Below are 20,852 nucleotides of genomic sequence, written 5' to 3'. Positions count from 1 at the left end.
TCTCCCGCTACAGGGTGGGTGGTTTTTATGGAACACTCTCATCCTAGTTCGTTAATAGTAATAATCTAATAAACAGTAATATTAGAACTCCTCAGACTGACCCACCTGGATTGTATAATTCACTCGACCAGTGTGTTCCAAATTGTGTCAGGGATTTAATAGGTAAAGTCAGTGCTGGTAAATTAAAAGGGTAGGGCTGACGCTGCTGATCCTCTCCAGATAGGCTTGACAGACGCAGTCTGCTCTCTGACAACCCTGCTGCTCCGGAGGCAGCTTCACTCAAAAGTAGAAGATCCCCTGACGTTTAACAAAGACGATGTTTAAATAGAAACAATTAGGACGTAGAAAGCAAGAGTTGTAGTTCCTCTAAAAAGTAGTAGCTCAGGAGTCCTTTAACCATGCCTACAGGAGTAAATATTTCTAAACTACTGATGAAGGCAAGAGTTGAAGACAGATTACATTATTATACGGTAAGACTGGTGATTTTTTTTTTTCCTTCGTGCTTTCCTGCGGACGGATGTTATAGCGCCTTTCTTGAATGTAATTGTAAGCGATGGCTAAGGAGATCATTGCGGAGCAAACAAGCAGAATCCTGCTTCGTGAAGATGTTTTCATCTGTTAAACACTCTTAGCGTACAGCAGATTAGATGTTAACGTTTGGTGAAAAGGAGATGCTTAGGAGCTGCGAAGATCACAAAAACTCGCCGCTTCCAGGTCGTCAGGAGGTCATTTAGCTCTTCTTCCGGTCTCTACTCAGAATAGCACCCAAGAGAGAAAACCATTTCCTTCCCTCGAGTCTATTTGGAGCCTTCTTCTCTGACGCAGCGCTTCCCTTTTGTTTTGAATGAATACTTTATTCTTGCAGGGGTACTGCAAACAGTGTTTGGGGATTAAATCACTGTATCATCAGGGCTCAGTCCTGGGGCCTCTGAAACAAGCAGTCTGTGCTTGTGCTCAAATGGAACAGGGTCAAAATCTGGCTGTGGCTTGCCAGAGACAAGACACAGAGAAATTCCACGATAAGAAATCCGGAGCCTGGGAGGCCCCAGGAAGTTCAGGGTTCAAGGCAACACAACAGAGATGAGAAACAAGTAACCTGAGTTTGTGTTGTGTGGCTTGCATAAGGGAACCGTGGGGCATATAGAGTCAGGCTTGAGCTGTAGTTCGGTAAGGATGTCTTCAAAGTGAGGAGGGGGGCCACACACTGACCTCAGGTGAAGATGTGGTCGGTAGAGCCTCAGCCTTTGATGATATTTTCTTAAACTTTTGGACTAGTTTAGGCAAAACAATTTACCTGAAGGTTTAAGGGTGATCCTATTGAATCAAAGAGTGGCCAAACGCGGGCCATTTGATGCCTATTGTACCTTGAAATGGAGACGTAATCTTCAGAACTTTCCTTATACATGGCAATAAGTGTGATATTCCTAACATTGCATATGAATGGTTGGAACCCACAATATTTCACCCGTGGACTCCCATACCCTCCCATCAGTCCTCACTCCTCTGCCACCAGCTCCGATTAGGCAGGCTTAGCTGGGCGGTGGTGGCTCACACCTGTAATCCCAGCACTCGGGAGGCAGAGGCAGGCGGATCGCTGTGAGTTCCAGGCCAGCCTGGTCTACAAAGTGAGTTCACGACAGCTAAGGCTACACAGAGAAACCCTGTCTCGAAAAACCAAAAAGCAAACAAACAAAGAAAACAAGCAAACAAAAACAAAAAAACCAAAACAACAAAACAAAAAACCAAAACCTACTACCACTACCACCAACCCCCAAAAAGCCAAACAAAGCAATTAGGCAGGCTTAAGACCTCTGCTGAATTAGTTATAGGCAATGAACACAAACCTAGAAACCAGTAAAACTATCATGCAATTAATAAACAGTAAGCACAGAACCTAGGATCATAATTAATTATATACCTGTGCCACACAAACAACTGAGAGTAGATACAAAAAGCCATGGCAAATTGATAAATTAACCATGTTTCCTCTCTTTTCTTCCCCAAAATAAGGAATATTTAGTAGATTCTATGTTTATTTGTATCATTTATTTATTATATAGCGTCCCTTGTAGCCCAGGCTGAGACCTTGAACATCTGGTCCTCCTGTCTCCACCTCCAAGTGTTAGGATTAAAGGCAAGAGCCAAAACATCTAGTTTATATGGTGCTGGTAATGGAACCCAAATCTTCACAGCATCCAAGAAAGGGCACCACGCCCACTGTGTCTCATGAGGCAAGACTATGGAAAAGGAGGACACAAGAAATTGCATCTGGATGTCCACCCACTCAGCTCACCCGTGTACTAGGAAGTGGTGTAAACTCACAACCCTCCTGTAAGGCTAGGTAGGGACATGGAGTTCCCAAGGGGGATGGTATGTCCATTTTGGAAGCTGTGATGCAGGTCAAATAAAAGTACAGGAGGATAGAAAGAACTGTCAAAAATTCTCAGCTTTTGGTTCACAAGGAATTCTGGGAGAACTGGAGAGCTGGGAGAGGGGAGAGAGCTGGAAGAAAGGGGAGAGCTGGGAGGGGGGGAAGAGCTGGGGGAGGGGGAAGAGCTGGGGGAGGGGTGAGAGCTGGGGGAGGGGTGAGAGCTGGGGGAGGGGTGAGAGCTGGGGGAGGGGGGAGAGCTGGGGGAGGGGGGAGAGCTGGGAGAGGGGGGAGAGCTGGGAGAGGGGAGAGCTGGGGGAGTGCCTCATCAGTCTTCTCACCAGCTGAAAGGGGTTTTGAAAACATGGGGTTTCTATACCTTATTTGGACCATTTATTTTCATTGTACATACATCTTTTTCCCCCCCCTGTTTTTATAACAGAGAATAAAATGGCTGCAGGATCTATATTTTCTCTTTCCGTACATATATCTGTACATGTGTAGTCATCGTTATATAAAAAGAACCTAGAAAACCTGGCTAGCAAACTTCTGAATTAGGAAGCTGCATTCTGGACTCCTCTTGTTGTTGCTATATTTAATCCTTAAGCAGGAAAAAAAAAATCCATGGGGAGAAAGAACTTCAGTGACATTTCTTTCTATTAATGCCTCTTGTCTTAAAAATTCACTAACAAGTTTGCCTATGTTGTGATTGAAAGGCTCCTCAGCAAATCACGTGAGGTCAGACAGGTGATAACAGGCCGCCTGACTGGTGCATCCAAGCTGATGGATTTTATATTTCAGTGTACAGAAGATTTTTATAAAAAATAAAACTATTGTCATTAAGTATACCTCAGGGCACTTTCTGGATTTGATGGACTTAGTGAGTTGGCATGTGAGAGAGAACTTCTGGATCCTTGAAGAGTTTAAATGTTCTGTCCATACAAGATATTTTCCATCAGCTTTGACTGACAACTCACAGGCTGTCAATATGTAGACTTTTTGAGAAATTTTTTTTTTTGTAGGTGACATTTAGGACAGGAGGTGCTTACAATGAATTAAAACAAATTTTAGTTATATTGGCTCAGTTGAAGAGTCCTGAAGTCTGTAGATGAAGGAGAATTACACATTGCACATTATCACGTAAAGAAAGCATATTTCTAACTGACTGTAAAAACTGACCCCATGAAGTTATTTACTTCTCTGGTGCCTCTCCATCCTAAATTGTAAGGAGTGAGGTTGGAGCATGATGGGAACATCATGACAAGGGCATCATGGTAGGGGCAGCATGATAAGGACATTGTGGTAGGAACAGCATTTCAGGGGCACCGTGATAGGGACGTGCATCATGAGAGGAGCATCATGGTAGAAGCATCAGGACCAGAGTCAGCGCTAAGGGAGGCAGTGCTTTGGGAATCCTGGAGTCTGGGCACCTTATGTACAGGGAAAGATTTTTAACTCACAGCCCTGGATGACGCTGAGGATGAAGCAAAAAAAACAAAACAAAACAAAACAAAAAACAAACAAACAAACAAACAAAAAACAAAACAACAACAACAAAAAAACTTGCAGGTCTTTTGCTTTTTAAAAGGGAACCCCAGCCTGTCTTTGCACGAGGTCGCCATACCTCGCTACATAAGCCGACTGTGGCATTGTTTCATTGTCTGCTCTACAGAATTGACTGGGAGGTGGGCCTCTGGGATGCCTGTGGCTGGTGGCTGTCTAACTGTAGGAAGATGCATCCTAACTGTGGGTGGCGCTATTCTTCACCTGGGATCCAGGACTGTAAAAATAGGGAAATGGAACCCAAGCGTTCCTTCCTCTCTACTTCCTGATCGATTCTGGGTGCTTCAAGCTCACGCCTCCTTAACGTCCCCACCACGATGGGTGGTATCTTGAACTGTGACCCAAAATAACCCCTTTCTCCCCGAAGATGCTTTCGTCAGAGGATTTTTTTTAATCACAGCAACAGGAAAAGAAACAAAGGCCACCAAGATGAGACTTGATAGCCTATGACCATATAGTGGGGATGGAGGTCCCCCTCGGTCACAGACCTAGGGGAAGAAGGAGGAGGTGAGAGCGGGAAGGAGGGAGGAACCGGGGATACAATTGAGGGGGAAACAATTGAGATGTAAGCTGAATAAATTAATTAAATAATAAAAAGATAAAAAAAAGAAACAAAGGCCACAGAAACAGCTGTTTTATGGGTGCAAAGTTGATGAAGATCATCACTAAAGGAAGACAGAAGGGGGACAAATCAAGGGCCCCATAGTCACAAAGCCATTCTGCAGGCAGATATACATGGATGAATTTTATTATTTTTCTGTCGATGTTGAATGCAGTGGGACAGTCTTTTGGGTCTTTCTTTTAGTTAATATTTCAAACTCTAAAAAAAACCTCAATACATTACATCTTTCCGTGGTGACTGTCCAGGTGCCACCTTGTCATGTTATAGCAGAGCCATTTCTTACCCGAATGAGCCTGGGTGGGGACAGAGGGGACTGGCTGATTTAAATACCTTAGCTTGGAATTTACTATGGATTTAAAATCTGACTTAATGTTGCATTAGCCTTTGGTGGCTGCTTTACTGCCTTTAAAACATGCATATATAATTGGATACTGTAATGCTTTGCAGGCAAAATAAATACCAACTCACACTTAAATAAATACTCTGAGTGATGAAGTTCATGTAGACATAAATTAATCATTTACCAGTTAACCAATATGCACAGGAAAGAAATGAATCACTTATTAAGGCTCGCCTCATCCATCAAGCGGAAAAAATAAAATGCTGATATATTTTATAGTGCTGCTGTGAGGGAAATGTATAAAATTATGGCAAACCAGTTTATAAACCATAAAATGCAGTATGAACATTAAATTAATAATATTTGTACTAATTCAGATTCAACACCCTGTGCATTAAATATAACTTTTTTGCCTATTGAAGCATGCACAAATCCAAGCTGAGGCTTTTTATTTAATTTTTAATGGTGTCTTCAGAATCCTTCAAAGCTTCTCAGGAACTGTTGGCTACTTTAATACATTTCCTGGCTCACTCCACCGTTTTCGAGACAAAGTTCTTAGTTGTTCATATCCCTAAGGGCATTTCCAAAAGGCTTCTTTCAAAGGGCATAACGATCTCTCACTTGTAGGGACACAGTGAGTAGGGGTTGAGATTTTCTTTAATTATGTAGAAGATATATTAACATGCTCTGGGCTTTGCTTTATTGCAAGCTGCAGACTGAGGTGGAGAGGGAAGTGAAATTGGAAGTAGTGGGTCTCTGCATGTTTGTACTAAGCAGACTTGTAGTGCAAACTTGTGGGGCAGCAGGGAGGTAAACTAAGGTCATACCGCTCTGGAGCTGCCCTAAAGGTTGTAGGCTTTTCAGAAAAATCTGCACTTTCCCCCCCTCATGTCTGGAAACACCATTCAAGGGCACGAGAGAGAGCTGAGCAGCATAGACCGGAATTCTTTCCTCTTGTTGTTCTGAATGGAGGCTTATTATTTAGAAGACTGACTTCAGCAAGCCTGAGATCCACTCAGCACATCTTTAACATTTTCAAGGTCCCTTTGCTAAATGATAAAACACCTTAAATGTTTCTCCCCTCATGCCCTTTCATAGAGGACATAGATAGAGAAATTCTTCCCTTTCTACTGCAAAATGATAAACAGCTGGTCAGAGATACCTCAAACTCTGCTCATCTTCCCAGTGTAGCACATGTCATCATTGAGAATCAACAGTGAGCAATCTTTGGCCATGATCTATATTTATATCATTGTTGTTGTGGGAAGGTAGAGACTTTCTTGGATCAAGTTTAAGTGCCCGATATTTGTTTTGTGTGTGTGTGTGTGTGTGTGTGTGTGTGTGTGTGTGTGTGTAAATGTTCTCAGCTTCAAAGGAAACTTATCTTCATGTTTTCCCTCATTTAACTATTTGTAGACTTGGTGCTTCCAATCCTCTGCCCCATCATGATTCACCCATGAGTCATCTCATCAGGAGTCTAATTCGTACTAGGTAACTTAGATTTAGGTGACAAGCATGTCCTTGTCTGATAGCAAAAATATTGGGGAGAGGAGCGTGGCTGAAATGCAAACTTATCCTGTTAAACTCCACAGTAGTAAAAGCAAGCAAGATGAAATTTCATCTATTTTCAAAATCTAACTGGGAGAAATGTTTTCCTTGTGGAGCCGTTAAAGTGTCTTTTTTCATGCCGGTGCCAAGCTGTCCTTGTCACTGTGGCTCTGTAGTACAATTTGAGATCAGGCTTTGGGCCATCTCTTGCATTAATTATTCTTTCTGCTTAGGGATTACTTAGGCAACTTGGGGTCTTAGCATAACGGAGCTACAACTAAGGTAGAATATCAGGACAAAAAAGTGATCGAAGGCAAAATCATGCTTTGAGGATAGAGAAGAAAAAAGGTTAATAAGGGTATAAACCAATGCAATTAATGCCTATCAATGCATGCAGCAAATTGTGGTTCAACCAGCAAACCCAACAGAGGTAAGTGTCCTCTTGTAGTTCCTGTGCTAAGAAGGAGAAAGAAGTTAGCTATAAAATTTATCTGAGGGTGACAAATCCCCATAGAGAGGAATAAGTCAGGAAGGGAAAAGCCCAGGGAGTGAGCAAGCTTAAGGAAAGTGGATAACAAAGGTCTTCTTGAGAAGGCAAAATTTGAACAAAGACTAGAAGAAGAAGACAAATAGAACAAAGCGATCAAGTCATGGAGACTGGAGACCAGTGTCACAGACACAGAAAATAAAAGTGCAAAGGTGCCGAGGGAAACAGAACCCAAAGTACCCGGACTGTCTGGAATGCACTAGAATGGGGGAGGGGATAGCCAGAAGGAAAGAGGTCTGGGAGCCACAGCTGTCGACGCTGCACGACTTAGGGAGCTGCTGGAGGCAAAGAGAAATATGAGGCTGCAGTGAGAAAGGGAGGGGGGGGGCGGCAGACACATCAATTAAATTAATTAGCTTCATGAGTCATGTGTCTGCCTATGTTGAGTGGATCTGATCCAGAAATTAATGATGGATTGGAGTTTGCAGTTAGATGCAAAGGCATCCACAGAGTATAGTGACACAAAAGTGTAGAACAAGCAGAACTTGTCACAAGTGAGAATTCAACGGCATATCAATTGGCGTCACGCAGAATCAACTACTAAGTCTGAACACATTTTTAACCTGGGACAAAACACATGATCAAAACCGGAAACTCAAACCCAAACAAGGAAACACTCTTGGGCTGCCAAGGTAGCCTTAGTGTCTGCATAAATCTGGGTATGCTGACACTTTGGGGAAGTAGAGGAAGGAAAACCACCAATTCAAGATAATCCTTAGCTACATAATGAGTTCTAGGCCAGCCTGGGTTACAGAAGACTGCCTTCGAAATAATAAAAACAAACAAAGAAAAGCCCCAAACAAAAACTAACCAAAGAAATAGAAGTAAAAAACGCCATTCATGTTTGGGAATTTCAAGCATCTATTCCTAAAGTAGATTTAAACAAACAAAAATAAACAAAAAACCCTTTCCTTAATCTCGTGTAGGATGTGGTGGGAATAAATGCTTGATAGGGTGTCTTCTTCATTGCTGTTCAGGCCTCTGTTTTTTGGAAGCTGGGAATGAGGGAAACATGACTCAGTAAAGAAGGGGGCTTAACTCCAGGCACGAAGAAGGGAGACTGTGTTTGGCTCAGCCTTGTTTTTAGTTTCAAACTTGAGGAATGTTGGTGGTAGGAAGAGGGAAAGAGTGAATCTTTTCAGAGGAATCAAGGGAATGCCCAATGGAGCACACCAGCGACAGGTGACTTTAGCTGACACCCAGTCCTTGGAATAACTAGATTATGCAGAGCTTGCTCCTTATGTCTCCTGAGATTATCAGGCTAAGAACAAATTACGGTTGAGAAAGTGTCACAGTTCGAGGTAGGAGTAGCCACTGGGTGTCGCTTCCCTCTCTGAAGTAGGTTACCACGTTCATCGGGGAAATTTTCTGTTGAGTTATAATTACATGGCTAATTAGGAAGGGGATTATCAGCTATATTAAATATGCCATAAAGAGAGGCACATCATTTATTCTTTAATTTTGGAAATCTACTTTTTTTTTCCTTAGAAAAAGTCTCATTGGGAAATTACATGTTTAATATGTGTTTTCTTGCTCCTCCTCTTCCCTCACCTCCTCCTGTTTAGAGAGAGAGAGAGAGAGAGAGAGAGAGAGAGAGAGAGAGAGAGAGAGAGAGGTATGTCTCTCTATGTTCCCCAGACTGGTTTCAAATTCATTATTCTTCTGCCTCAGTCTCTTGAGTGGGGCATTAGAGGTGTGTGGCACTATGATTGGCCCTTCCTTTTCAAATCAACTTAAGTGAAATGAGTTGAAGTTTTGTTTGTTTGTTTTGTTTTCATGCCAGAGTCTCACTATGTAGCCCTGGCTGTCCTGGAACTCACTTTGTAGACCAGGCTGGCCTCAAACTCACAGAGATCATCCTATCTCTGTTTCCCAAGTGCTATGACTAACAGCATGTGTCACTGTGCCCGGCTGAACTGAAGAGATGTGATTTGAACTTATTTTCATAAAGAAGTTACTCTAAGTATGACAGTCATATGTTACAATGACAATTGAAGGTCACTATAGCCACCATATCAATGCAAGACACCCAGAATTGCTTTTGAGTGAAAGGGGAAAAAGAAAGAAAGAAAGAAAGAAAGAAAGAAAGAAAGAAAGAAAGAAACAGAAAGAAAGAAAGAAACCAATGACCATTATCATTTATTACCTGCTTAACATCTGCCAAATGCTTTATGTCTCATTTGATTCTCCCAACCCTCCTATGAGATAATGATATACTCATTAAATAGGTGAGGAAACAGTTCAGAGAAGTTAGGTAAGTTATTCAAGGTCATACAGCTCCATGCTTCGTTCCAACATTGAAATGCAAGCTCACGTCTTTGGACTCTGAATTCTTGTGTCAAGAAAGAATCTTCTCTATTTAAAATAGATTAACATCAAGTCAAACATTGTGTGTGTGTGTGTGTGTGTGTGTGTGTGTGTGTGTGTGTGTGTGTGTGTGTGTCAGTGAGGGTTGTATTTAACGTGGTTTGAGATTGTAATAGCCACGTACCATGAAATTAGTTAATGAGAGATCTTACCCTAGACAGAAGGTAATGCTGGTGAACTTCCTTTGTCTAGCCACATGTCTTGTTTTCCAAAACAAAGCTATGACCACCAGAAGACTCCCGTAGCAGAAGTTAAAGTATGCCACATGTTTACTCTGCCTTTTCCTATTTCTCTGTAATTTCTGAGAACATAGACATCACATGATAGACGATGGACTTTAATACTACCTATCCGTAGGCTTTCTAGAACAGTTAAGCATTAAGTAGGTCAGCACCTAAAAACAGGCCACCCCAAGCAGGTGTCCCCGAGAGGGCTTGCTACCTTGTTTGCAGTGCTCAGGGCTAACACCATGTGTATGATTTTCTTCCTTCTCAGCTCCATTATGGTAACAAGAGCATCAGTCCATCCCAGTATTTTTTTTATGAGGAGTAATTGGGCCAGGTGCCACGCTTGCTCCATGCAGGTCTTTAACTAAGCATTTCTCAGCCTTGTTACCTTGACCTCTTGGGCTGAGGAGGCTTTGTTGTGGGGACTTGTCCTGTGTGTCTAAAAGATATTCTGCATCGAGGTTTCACTCACTAGCTGTATGTTTTCTAATGGTGACAGCCAAGACTATAGTCCTTACCAAGTGTCCCTAGGGGCCAAAGGTACCCACCCACTGAGAACTGTTTTGTTTCCTCAAGGACTTAATGAGGTAGTGTGGTTGGCCTAATATTACTGAAGGGAACTCTGTGGCTCCTGGAAGTCTAAGGAAGATGTATAAGATATAACGATAAGCTATGGAGCTCAATGGCCATAGACCAACTTAAAACATGTGGATGATTTCAATGCAGAAGACCACCACAGTGCACATGGATTGCGTCAGCGCAGCAGATCACCTTAATGCGTGCATATTGCATCAATGCATGTAGACCACCTCAACGACTGTAGACCACCTCAATGTATGCATCCTGCCTCAATACCTATAGACCACCTGAGTGTATGCATCTTGTCTCAATGCGTATAGACCACTTCAATGCATATACACTTCCTCAATGTATGTATACCACATCAAGGCAGTAAAACATGTCACTACATGCAAACTGTCTCAACACATGTAGACAGCCCCAAAGCAGTAGAACACCTTAATTCAGTAAACCACCTCAATGAGTGTACACCATCTCATTGCGTATGGATTCGGATGTCCTCAGTTTCAGAGTTTCTTACTCTGTGGGTGAAATTTTCCCTCTCTCTCCCCTAGTCCCCTCCTATTTTCCACAGTGAAGATGGAAGAGTGAGAAGGAAGTGGCTGTACATGATACACTACACAGAACTCATATTGTCCCATGATCTTTTATTCAACAGATTAATTCCGTTTTAATTGGAATTCTGGAAACTAATGAAAAAAAATTACAAGTGTTAGCTGGTATAGTCTCAGGGTTCTTGAATCTGTCTGATTTAATTCTAACCAATTAGTGTTCCATTATGGAGGGATATTATGCTTAGAATCAATATTAAGCTAAACACTAATATTTTATTCAGTATTAAAAATTTATACAAATGGTAACACAAGTGCTTGCTCTAAGTGAGAGAAAATGCTTCCTTAGGGTGATTCCAGCAAGAAGGAAACTTGTGTCTTTTTAGGAAACCATTGGTATTAAGTTTTACATAGATCATTGCTTAAATGGAGAGTTAATTAAATAACATTTATTTTTCTTAAAGGTACGGGAATTTTTCAGGGTATCAAGGTTTCTTTCCTTTTCAAATCTTCGATATAATCCTGTGTTAAGATGGTAACAGTTGATGCCTGTCCTTGGGATGAAGCAGAGTAAAGCTATTGTAGGACTTTTCTCCATTTTAGGGGACCGTGTCTTTCTGCCTTTTCTTTTCTTTGTTTTTCCATTTGGCTTGTGTGATGGCTAGTGTTAGTCATCCAACTTGACAGGATCCAGAATTAGGTGTGTCTGTAGGGTCTGTAGGTAGGTGATTATCTTGATTACATTAATTCACGTGAGAAAAACCTGTCTTCATTGTGTGCAGAATATTTCCCTGGGCAGGAGTCTTGGTCTATAGGAAGTAGGGAAAGCAAGCTGAGTATTAACGTGCACCCAGTCCTTTATTTCCTGATTGTGGATGCCATGTGGTCAGGTGCTTCAAGTGCCTACTCTCTTGAGTAGCCCTTTCTCTGTGTAGCCTTGGCTGTCTTGGACTTGCTTTGTAGACCACGCTGGCTTTGAACTTACGGAGATTCGGCTGCCTCTGCCTCCCTGAGTGCTGGGATTGGATTACAGGTGTGCTCTACCACACCTGGCTTCCTTCCTTCCTTCCTTCCTTTCTTCTTCTTCTTCTCCTTCTTCTTCTCCTTCTTCTTCTTCTTCTTCTTCTTCTTCTTCTTCTTCTTCTTCTTCTTCTTCTTCTTCATCTTCTTCTTCTTTAATATTTTTTATGTGTAGGGGATATTTTGCCTATATGAATGAATGTCTGTGCACCATGCCCATGCAGGCCAGAAGAAGGCATTGAATCCTGCTGGGACTAGAATCACAGCCTGTAATGAGCCACATCAGTGCTGGGGATTGAGCTCGGCTCCTCTGGAAGAGCAACCTGTGTTCTCAACCCCCCTGAGCCATCTCTCAAGCCCCAATCCTCCCTTTCTTAACTTGATTTGTCAGGACATTTCATCCTAGCAACAGGAAAAGTAAATATTGTTGACACACCCCGTTTGGTTTGTATATACTCTTAGGTTGGAATTTGAACCCAAATGTGTCCAGCTTCTGCTTTGTGTGTTTTCTTGCAAAGAGAAATACACCCTGTAGTATGCTCAGGCACACAGCAAGCTAGATATGCACCTGACAGCTGCTTAAAGATAGCTTTATTAGGCATGGCTTCTTTGCCCTGGCTTCAAATTTGTTTTCCCTGTTACTGTCCAGTTCTAGCCTTCCACACTCTGATTGCTGCCCCTGAACACCCGGCACACTCTGCCTCCATCCATCCTGTTTGCTACTTTCCCTCTGCTTAAAAAAATCCCACTTTTGTCCCTTCAGTAATGTTTTTCAAGCTTCCAAGTAAAGGTGGATAGAAACATTTCTGTGGTGTATTTTGATTATATAATCTCCCAGTTTCCTCAGTCACATGTTTGAAAGTTCTTTGGAAACTCTACCTTTTAAAAACCTCCAACTTTGAGAGGTATGCTACTTTATCCTTCAGCATTAGAATTAGGAGAATCTGGCTTCGTAGTTTTTGCTGTCTTCCAGTTGGGTAGGCAAGGTCAGTCTTTTACATGCACCTTTTTAGGAATCATGAGGACAGGGAGGGTGGGGAGGTTGTAGGAATCAGAGGGCAGAGAGGACCAGAGCAGAAACAGTGTCTTCTGGGCATGACGATCACCAGAGAAGACCGCTTGGGAATGGGCTTAAGCCAGTGGAAAGTCTTTATTAGCCTAGAGGATACACGGGGTGTTCAGGGTCCCAGTGTAGCACCGAGCCTTTCTAAAGGTGAGCTTTTAGGCACAAAACCACGTTCTGGCTTGACATCCTTCAGTTAATAAGAACAGTGATCCAGATGTGAAACTACAGAAGCCAAAATGCAAGGTTAGCCCATTTAGAGACTTTTTTTTTCAGAACTACGGACTTTGATGGATTAGCTATTTGTTTTTATTTTGGCATGCTGAGTTTTATGGCTTGAATGGTACTTCCATCATGGAGTCAGTTGTGCTAAGTTCTGGAGCCCTGTTATAACAGGGTAGCCGTGGTCACGACCTCAGAGCAGCTGTGGTTACCTGCACGCCACCTAGGCAGTCACCATTCCAGCCAGAAGCTGGGAAGAGCTCATGAGGCCCCCACCCCTGGCTGAGACAGATGATGGATTCTGGGAGAGGGAGAGTCAGTTTTCTCTAAGGGTGTGGCCCCAATAGTCCAACCACACTTCAGTGGGTGGCTCCACAGCCAGGAGTATATGGACAGCACAAGTTGGACTCAATGAGTCATTTACAAAAAAAAGATTGAGGTTGAGGTTAGGGTCTAAGTATATTCATTCTTGTACTGTGGACTTCCTTATCTTTTCTGTGAAGTCCTTATTTGCCATGCCACTGAGCTCCCGCCATCTTCCTCTCCCCTTGCTTTCCCCTACCTATGAATCCATAAAAGAAAAAATAATAAATGAAATTGGAAAATGGTGGGGGGCTACAGGAAGCAAAGGTTGAATATGATCTAAATACATTGTAAGCATGTGTGAAACTCTCAAATAGTTCATAAAATATATATATTTAAATGCATGCACCTTGAAAAGCTTGCCTGAAATCCTAAAGGCAGAGTGATAATTAAAAATAGCCTTGCAAAGTCAAAGCCAGAAAAAAGAAACCAGAACGCTGAATAAATGGAACTTACTGAAACATTAGAAATCAGACACGCATTCAGCATAGCTATATTCACCATCACAAGAGAGCATTTTACATAATAATGTTTAATAGGTTGACTTTTCTAAAATACAGGGGAATTTGAGTTAGCATTTTTTTTTTTGAATGTACAGAGGTCTTCGGAGACTTCCTTTAAAACCAAAAGGTTGATGCCTTCATAAAAGGCATTATGGCATGAACCTATTTGAATCAGGCCTATGAAAAACAGAACTGAAGAATTTGAAAAGTCTGCATACACTGCAAATGGATTTAATTAATGGGAACCCCCAAAGACGGAACTTCTTCAAATAAGCAATTACTTTGGGGATTAATAGTGTAAATAAGATGGTGACTCATTAGCGCAAGCCCCAGAGTCAGAGATGTAGGATAAACACCCCTCCCCCACGCTACCTTTTAAGTTACTTATATACACACACGTAGTGGCATATAGTTACTCTGGGGCCCTAGCACTTTTAAAACCTTTCGATAACTTGCTCACAGGCTGGGCATATGTTTACTTTTGCTTTGCAAATGCTGTATTTATGGGCGATAAGATCTGGTGTTTTAAACATGTAATTCCAGCCTTATGTATAATTTTTAGACACAGAATAAAGCATTTTCAGGGAAACTTGGCCCTTTCCAAGCTCCTCCATACATCCAATCTATATGCTAATAACGGAATGTTCATATGATTTATTATTAAGAGTCCCCCTTAGGACGTCTAGTTTGTAATTTTTTTGAAGTTGCTCTATGTAGTTAAAGGTAATAAAAGCCACATTTGTTTAAGAGTTATCTGTAATTCAGCCCTCAGACACATTCAGGTATGTTCACTTCCCCAAGCCTGGGATAAATGAAATGCTTACAATATTCATAGCCACACACACACACAACTTTTCCTTAAAATATACATTACAGCATTAAATATAGAAATAAAACACATCGTGGGCCGAAATTAGCACACGGGTTCATGGGCAGGCAAAGCAGAGTCATTCTAGAGAGAGACGGAAGACCCAGTAATATTTCCCTTCCTTCAAAAGCTGGCTTCCCCTGTTCAGGTTGACCTTGGTTCCAGCCACTTGTGATCATGCACTTCCGAGTTCAAGACAGCCAGTGCTGAGGACACGAGGGGAAGATACTTCAAGCCGGGCCTCTGGGAAGAATGGCAATGCTACAGAACAGCAATCTGTCCATTTCTAAATCTTCCACGTATGTGGTCGTGACTTTTCAGAGGCCACATGTCAGTTTTGTACACAAAACTGTACTTGGCGTTTGAAATATGCAGGGAAGACTCGCGTTACGTTTGTGATCCCAACTCCTATGCAGGTCAAAATGTCTCAAATTCTGCATCGGAGGAAACATGTTCAACTACAATTTATAAAACCCATGATGTAATGGTTAAAGATGGAATGTTCTTTTTTCCTATTTTTTGTTATAAAAACACAAATATCTCTAAGACAAATTTGGGTGTTATTCATATGGTGGCATTTTTGCTTTTTTTTTTTTTTTTTTTTTGGTAAATACTGTGGAGTGCAACACTAATTTAGTTACGCACACTAGTGCTTACCAGGCACAAGGGAAGAATAAGCTTCAATTCCATCTTCATTACTGAAGACAGCCTGGCGAAGGGTGCGCTTCTAGAAGCCTCTTTGTTGTGAAACCTAGGAAGGAGACAGAAGCATGAGACACAAAATCAGGAGGAGAAATCACCGTAACCGTCTTAGTTCGGGATGCCAGAGCTTATCCTTCATCAGGGCAGGAACTATTCAGCCAGGACACACCACTTAGAAATCTCTGAAAGAATGAGAGCAAGAGGGACTGGAAACTGCAGCAAGGGAAAGGGGCCGCCTTTGGGAAGCAGGGTGCCAGAGTGAATGAACCCTCTTCGCAGGATCTTGTTTTTTTTTTAAATCATGTAGTCTGGTCTGGCTTCAACCTTGTTATGTACCTGAGGGTGGCCTTGAGTACCAGCTCCTCATCCATCTACATCCCCAGTGCTGGGATTACAGTGTCAACCACATGTCTGCTTTTATACAGTGCTGGGGGTAGAACCAGGCCTTTGTGCATGCTAGGCCAGTCTGTTGCCAGCTGAGTTCTATCCCTGCTGCCTCTCAGGCTTTGTTCAAGCCACAACATCCCTGTGGTCAGTTCTCCGACCTTTTTGGGGGGAAGTGATGCTCTCAGCTATTCTGTAGGGTTGTTCTGATGATCAAATGAGGTGAGGGATAGAGAGACAGCCCACTAAAACTACAAGGGCTGTTGCACTGAACTAAGATAGAACCCAACTGGCCTGCATATTTTCATGGGTGGCCCAAAGCAAGCCCCGCTATGGTGACCTGTACTGTAAGGTGATGTCCAGACTGCAAGCATACCTAAGAACACCTTTGCAGTTCTACCCAGTTGCAGCCATCTGCCCTCCAGCCAATCAGAGACTGAGTGCTGGCAAAACATAACCCGGTAAGGCAAACACCAGCTGGGGCCAATCAGGTGGCTTTGGTCTGCCACTTTCTTTTCTCTGGTTATAACTCATCTATGTGGAAGGGTGCAATCTTCTGGACATATTTGTCTCAGAATGTTATAGGGTCACAGGACCTCTTTTCCTTCTTCTTCTTCTTCTTTTTCCTTGTATAGTGCTGGGGATAAAACAAGGCTAAATTAAACTGCTAGAATCAGCCAATCTCAGTTTTCTTTTAAGAGGCATTTAGTATGTTTGTACCCTGACACTTTAACTTACAGATTTGATGTGGTTTCCAAAATAGAGTTAATGAGTTATGAGTAGAAACCAGAGAAGAATGTTGAGAATAAAAAGGAAAACACACACACACACACATACACACACACACACATGTATCCACACACATACACGCACATGTATACACATACACATACATACATACACACACAAGTGTATAAACACATACAAGTGCACACATGTTCACACACACAGGCATACATGCATACACACACATGCACATGCTCATACACTGATCAACACAGTAAAAGTAGCTAAAAGTAGTAGAATTTGTATTTGAATTTCCTGGTACTTTGGGGGGAAAAGAAAGGATAAATTTTTAATATCCCTCAGAAAAAAAATCATGTCACTTTATCATACTCTCTAGAGAAAGCAAGTATTTCATCCTTCTGGGATGGAATTCCTAGGGACTTTTTCATGTGCAACAGTACAGGGACACTGAGATAAAATGGCCTATTTATACATAGGGCTAACTATAGGAAAATCGAAAGACAAAACAGCACTTTCCCATGGAGGCAGTCATTATTTCTACAAGGAGGGTGTTATTCCTAGAGATGAACTTGGAGCTTAGCTCGGCAGCATCATGAATATAAGCCAGAAATTATTCAACTAGCAAATTATTTGTCTTTCCCCTTCTTTGGGCCTGTGTGAGTGTGTGTGTGTGTGTGTGTGTGTGTGTGTGTGTGTGTGTGTGTGTATGTGAGAGAGAGAGAGAGAGAGAGAGAGAGAGAGAGGGAGGGAGGGAGGGAGGGAGGAAGGGAGGGAGGGAGGGAGGACTATTAGGCTGTGGTCTCTCAGGGGCTGTCTACCTTGTTTCTTCGAGACAGGATCTCCCAGTGGCCCGAGGCTCACCAAGCAGGCTAGGCTGGTTGGGCAGACAATGAGTCGTAGGTATTTTCTTGTCTCTGCCCTCTCAGTGCTGGGTTACAAGCACAAGGTAACACGGTTAGCTTTCTTTTGTGTGGATATTCATCGTGTACAGCAAATGCTCATCAACTGAGCTCTCTCTTCGCCTGCATGAGGACTCCCTTTAGGAAACCCCTTTTCTGGGCATGGAGGGAGAGACTGCTGGGGACTCTAGGTCAGTCGATGTCAAATAGAGAATCATCGATATCTTTGCTGAGGTCAGACCCTCATCTTCAGTCTCTCCTGAATTTATCGTTCCTTCCATGCCTAAAACCAGTGGGATTATCGCCCTCTGTGGCTTACAGGCTGGCTTATCTTTATTCTCCAGTGTAGCATGCTGCCTCCTCACTTCACCCATATGCAAAAGCTTGGTTTCCCATTACAAGTTCGTAGTCCCTGTCAGAGCTCATCCACGCTCTACCATCTCCCTCCCAGTTCCCGATCTCCACCACTTCTGTTTTCTGTGGGATCTGGATGTTCTTTCCAAACCTCAAAGTCCTTCTGTTTGAGAATTCTAACAGCTCTCAACATACCCCAGCAGAACCGTGTCCAAAGCACTTATCCAGTAGAGTGCCCCAAGAGCTGAGATCAGCACAGACCACTTTACACAGGACCTGTGTTGACAGTAATTTATCTCCCCATGCTACCACTACCCCCTGGAAAGGTTGGTTCCTGTCTCTCAAACCTATGCTTTGAGATGCTCATCTCTTGTGTCCACGCCAACTCATTGGCACTTCCCTCTGGCATCTTCCTAAGTTCTTGGGTTAGTCATTCTCTCTGCAAACCAAAGGCACCCTAAGCATTTCACTATGGGAATCGTGTTTACGGTCTCTGGTTTTGTTTCAGATGGTTCTAGCCCAGTAACGTCTTTGCTCTCAGGAAGTTTATAAGTCACCAGGGGACACCTTACAGATTCACATTTCCAACCTCCATCAGGGTCCCAGTCTGCTTAAGTGTTGTGAGCACTACATAGTATAGGTAATTCCATGATTTTCAAAACCGTCTGGAAAGACTCTCAAGACATGGGTCAGGAAACTATTTAGAAAATATGTTCTGCTGGGCAGTGGTGGCACGAAGCAGAGGCAGGCAGATTGCTGTGAGTTTGAGGCTAACGTGGTCTACAAAGTGAGTGCAGGATAGTCAAGGCTACACAGAGAAACACTGTCTTGAAAACCCAAAAGTAGTAGTAGTAGTAGTAGTAGTAGTAGTAGTAGTAGTAGTAGTAGTAGTAGAAGAAGAAGAAGAAGAAGAAGAAGAAGAAGAAGAAGAAGAAGAAGAAGAAGAAGAAGAAGAAGAAGAAGAAGAAATGTTCTGATTTTTAAGTGGTAACAGTTCCACTGTCGAAGTTGGTTAGATGAAAAAAAAAAAATGAAAGGACAGAGGATAGAAATGAAACAAAATGAATACTTTGGTGGGTGGCGTGTTATCTTATTTCTCTATTTTTGAATACAAATTGGTTTGATCTTTACATAAAAGTCAAGTTAAAAGAGTACGTATGAGGAAAATTGCTGAACCTAGTAAATCAGATCACAAAATGAATTTGAGACTATCACGTTAATGTATCTTATGGCCCAGGATGTTTGTAATAGGACTCCCTCGAGAACAGAAAAATCGCTTCCTGGGTCCTGTCCCTAAGGGCTAGCAAGTGTAATACAGCACACTGCAAACCACCCATGTGTCCTTCTAGGTGCCTGCTCCCAACCTCTCGATTTCACTTCACATCCCTAACACAGAGTAATCCCCAGGCTCATTTTCTTACCTTCCATCATCAGCTGGTTTTTTGCTTCAGTTTAACATCTGTGTTACCACCCGGTCACTGTGCTGAGACACTGACCCCCACTGCGCCTTCTCTCTGGGAGGGTTCAAATGTCCAAGTTGCAGCAGGAGCAGGGAGGGAAACGGACTGCCGCTCACCCCACAGAAGTCTCTGGGTATGAGTTCTTCTACACGGCAGCCTGTGGGTCTCTTCCCCGACAGGCAACCAGCAGGAGAGGCGGCAGTGGTGTTTTGTGGACAGTTCTTGGCTTATTTACACTGGGCACAAGTAGGTCACTGATAGCAGAAGCAGGCGGGGCTGTGCCAAGGTCTCTGGACTTCAGGCTCACAGTTTCTTTCCAGTTCAGACCACAGGACTTGGTTGGTACTGTCCCATGCTCACAGGCTACCCGCATTCTCTCCTTTTCTCGTGGTCACCAACATGATACACGGTTATATTATGCTCCCTTCCTGAGTACAGTTTAGAGACACAAGTAAAATTGATCAGGTAAGCAGAAAAGAACCACAGGCAGAATGAATGACAGCTACAGTTATGGTATGCATCATTTATTTATTTATTTTTGGCATGATTTACTTATTTTTATTTAAAAACCAATTACCTACTGACCAGTGCTCTCCATTTTTGTTCAAGAGAAAAATAAGTAATAATAACCCCAAAGGGTCCCAGCATATACAAGGTGTTATTTCTCCCTCCCCCGCCTCCCACTCTCTCTCTCTCTCTCTCTCTCTCTCTCTCTCTCTCTCTCTCTCTCTCTCTCTCTCTCTCTTAGTCTGGATCTGGCCCAGAATTTGTAGTCTCCTTGGTTCTGTCTCCCAAGTACTGGGTGTGAGTCACCGCACCCACCAAAACCCAGTGCATCCACCTGTATCCACCCTCTTTCTTTGAAGAAGTTGACTACTCCCACCTCTCCCCGAGCCCATTATGACTCATTCAGTCATTTCTTGGATCTCCTTCTGTTTCTTTTGCTGTTCTTTCTTTCCTTCTTCATCAGTCACCCTCTAGTGCAGGGCCATCATGGCCTTTGACTTCCTGAAGACTTTTGTCTAATGTTCTTGTTGACTCATTTTACAATGGCTCTCTCCAACTGTATCTATGCCCAGACTCTGCAGTGGGAAGATGACTCATCAGTTTATATGTAAACCCTCATCCTCTTTGACAAACTACACACCCATAATACGACCATAATACAATTAGTGTCTGTGTAGGATGTCTTGTGACGTCATCACGTCCCCAAATCCTGCCGTCTTTAACAAACATCACACCCATAACACAATCTTATGTCTACATTCCATGACCTGTGATGTCATCAACACACCCAGTCTTGAACTCAGCACCTATCTCTGGTTTCTGACACTTCCTTATTGTCTCCAGGTAACTGCTGCACGGTGCACACATGGTCCATGTACTACTTTCCCCAAGGCCCTCGGCTCTTTTCATTTTGTAAAACTCACCCACCCCATTTCCTTCCATCATGGGCCCAGTTACCATTATCTTTCCATGGGAAATATTCGACTGCATTATATAACTTTTGCCCCTTGCTAACTCATACTCCAGACTCTAGCCAGAAATATATTTT

At 42.7% G+C, this 20,852-nt stretch overlaps 1 protein-coding gene across 3 annotated transcripts in view; it reads right to left on the bottom strand.

Moving 5' to 3' along the window:
• RHOBTB1 (Rho related BTB domain containing 1) overlaps positions 1 to 19,521 on the bottom strand; it is a 114,078-nt gene extending 94,557 nt beyond the window's left edge. The window contains exons 1-2 of one of the 3 annotated variants that reach the window (XM_084751992.1): positions 19,259 to 19,521; positions 15,409 to 15,502 (exon numbers count right to left, since the gene is read on the bottom strand). The gene's annotated coding sequence lies outside the window, so the exon portion shown is untranslated. Of the gene's footprint in view, positions 1 to 9,507; positions 9,566 to 15,408; positions 15,503 to 17,402; positions 17,422 to 19,258 lie in introns of those variants that run through there. The other 2 variants (XM_084751993.1, XM_084751996.1) reach the window with 2 other exon arrangements.
• Between the last annotated feature and the right edge of the window lie 1,331 nt (positions 19,522 to 20,852).

The sequence above is a fragment of the Acomys minous genome (assembly GCF_964271855.1).
Source record: "Acomys minous genome assembly, chromosome: 13".
NCBI classification, from domain to species: domain Eukaryota; kingdom Metazoa; phylum Chordata; class Mammalia; order Rodentia; family Muridae; genus Acomys; species Acomys minous.
The sequence above is the reverse complement of the archived record's forward strand: the minus strand, read 5'-3'. Positions and strand labels throughout refer to the sequence as shown.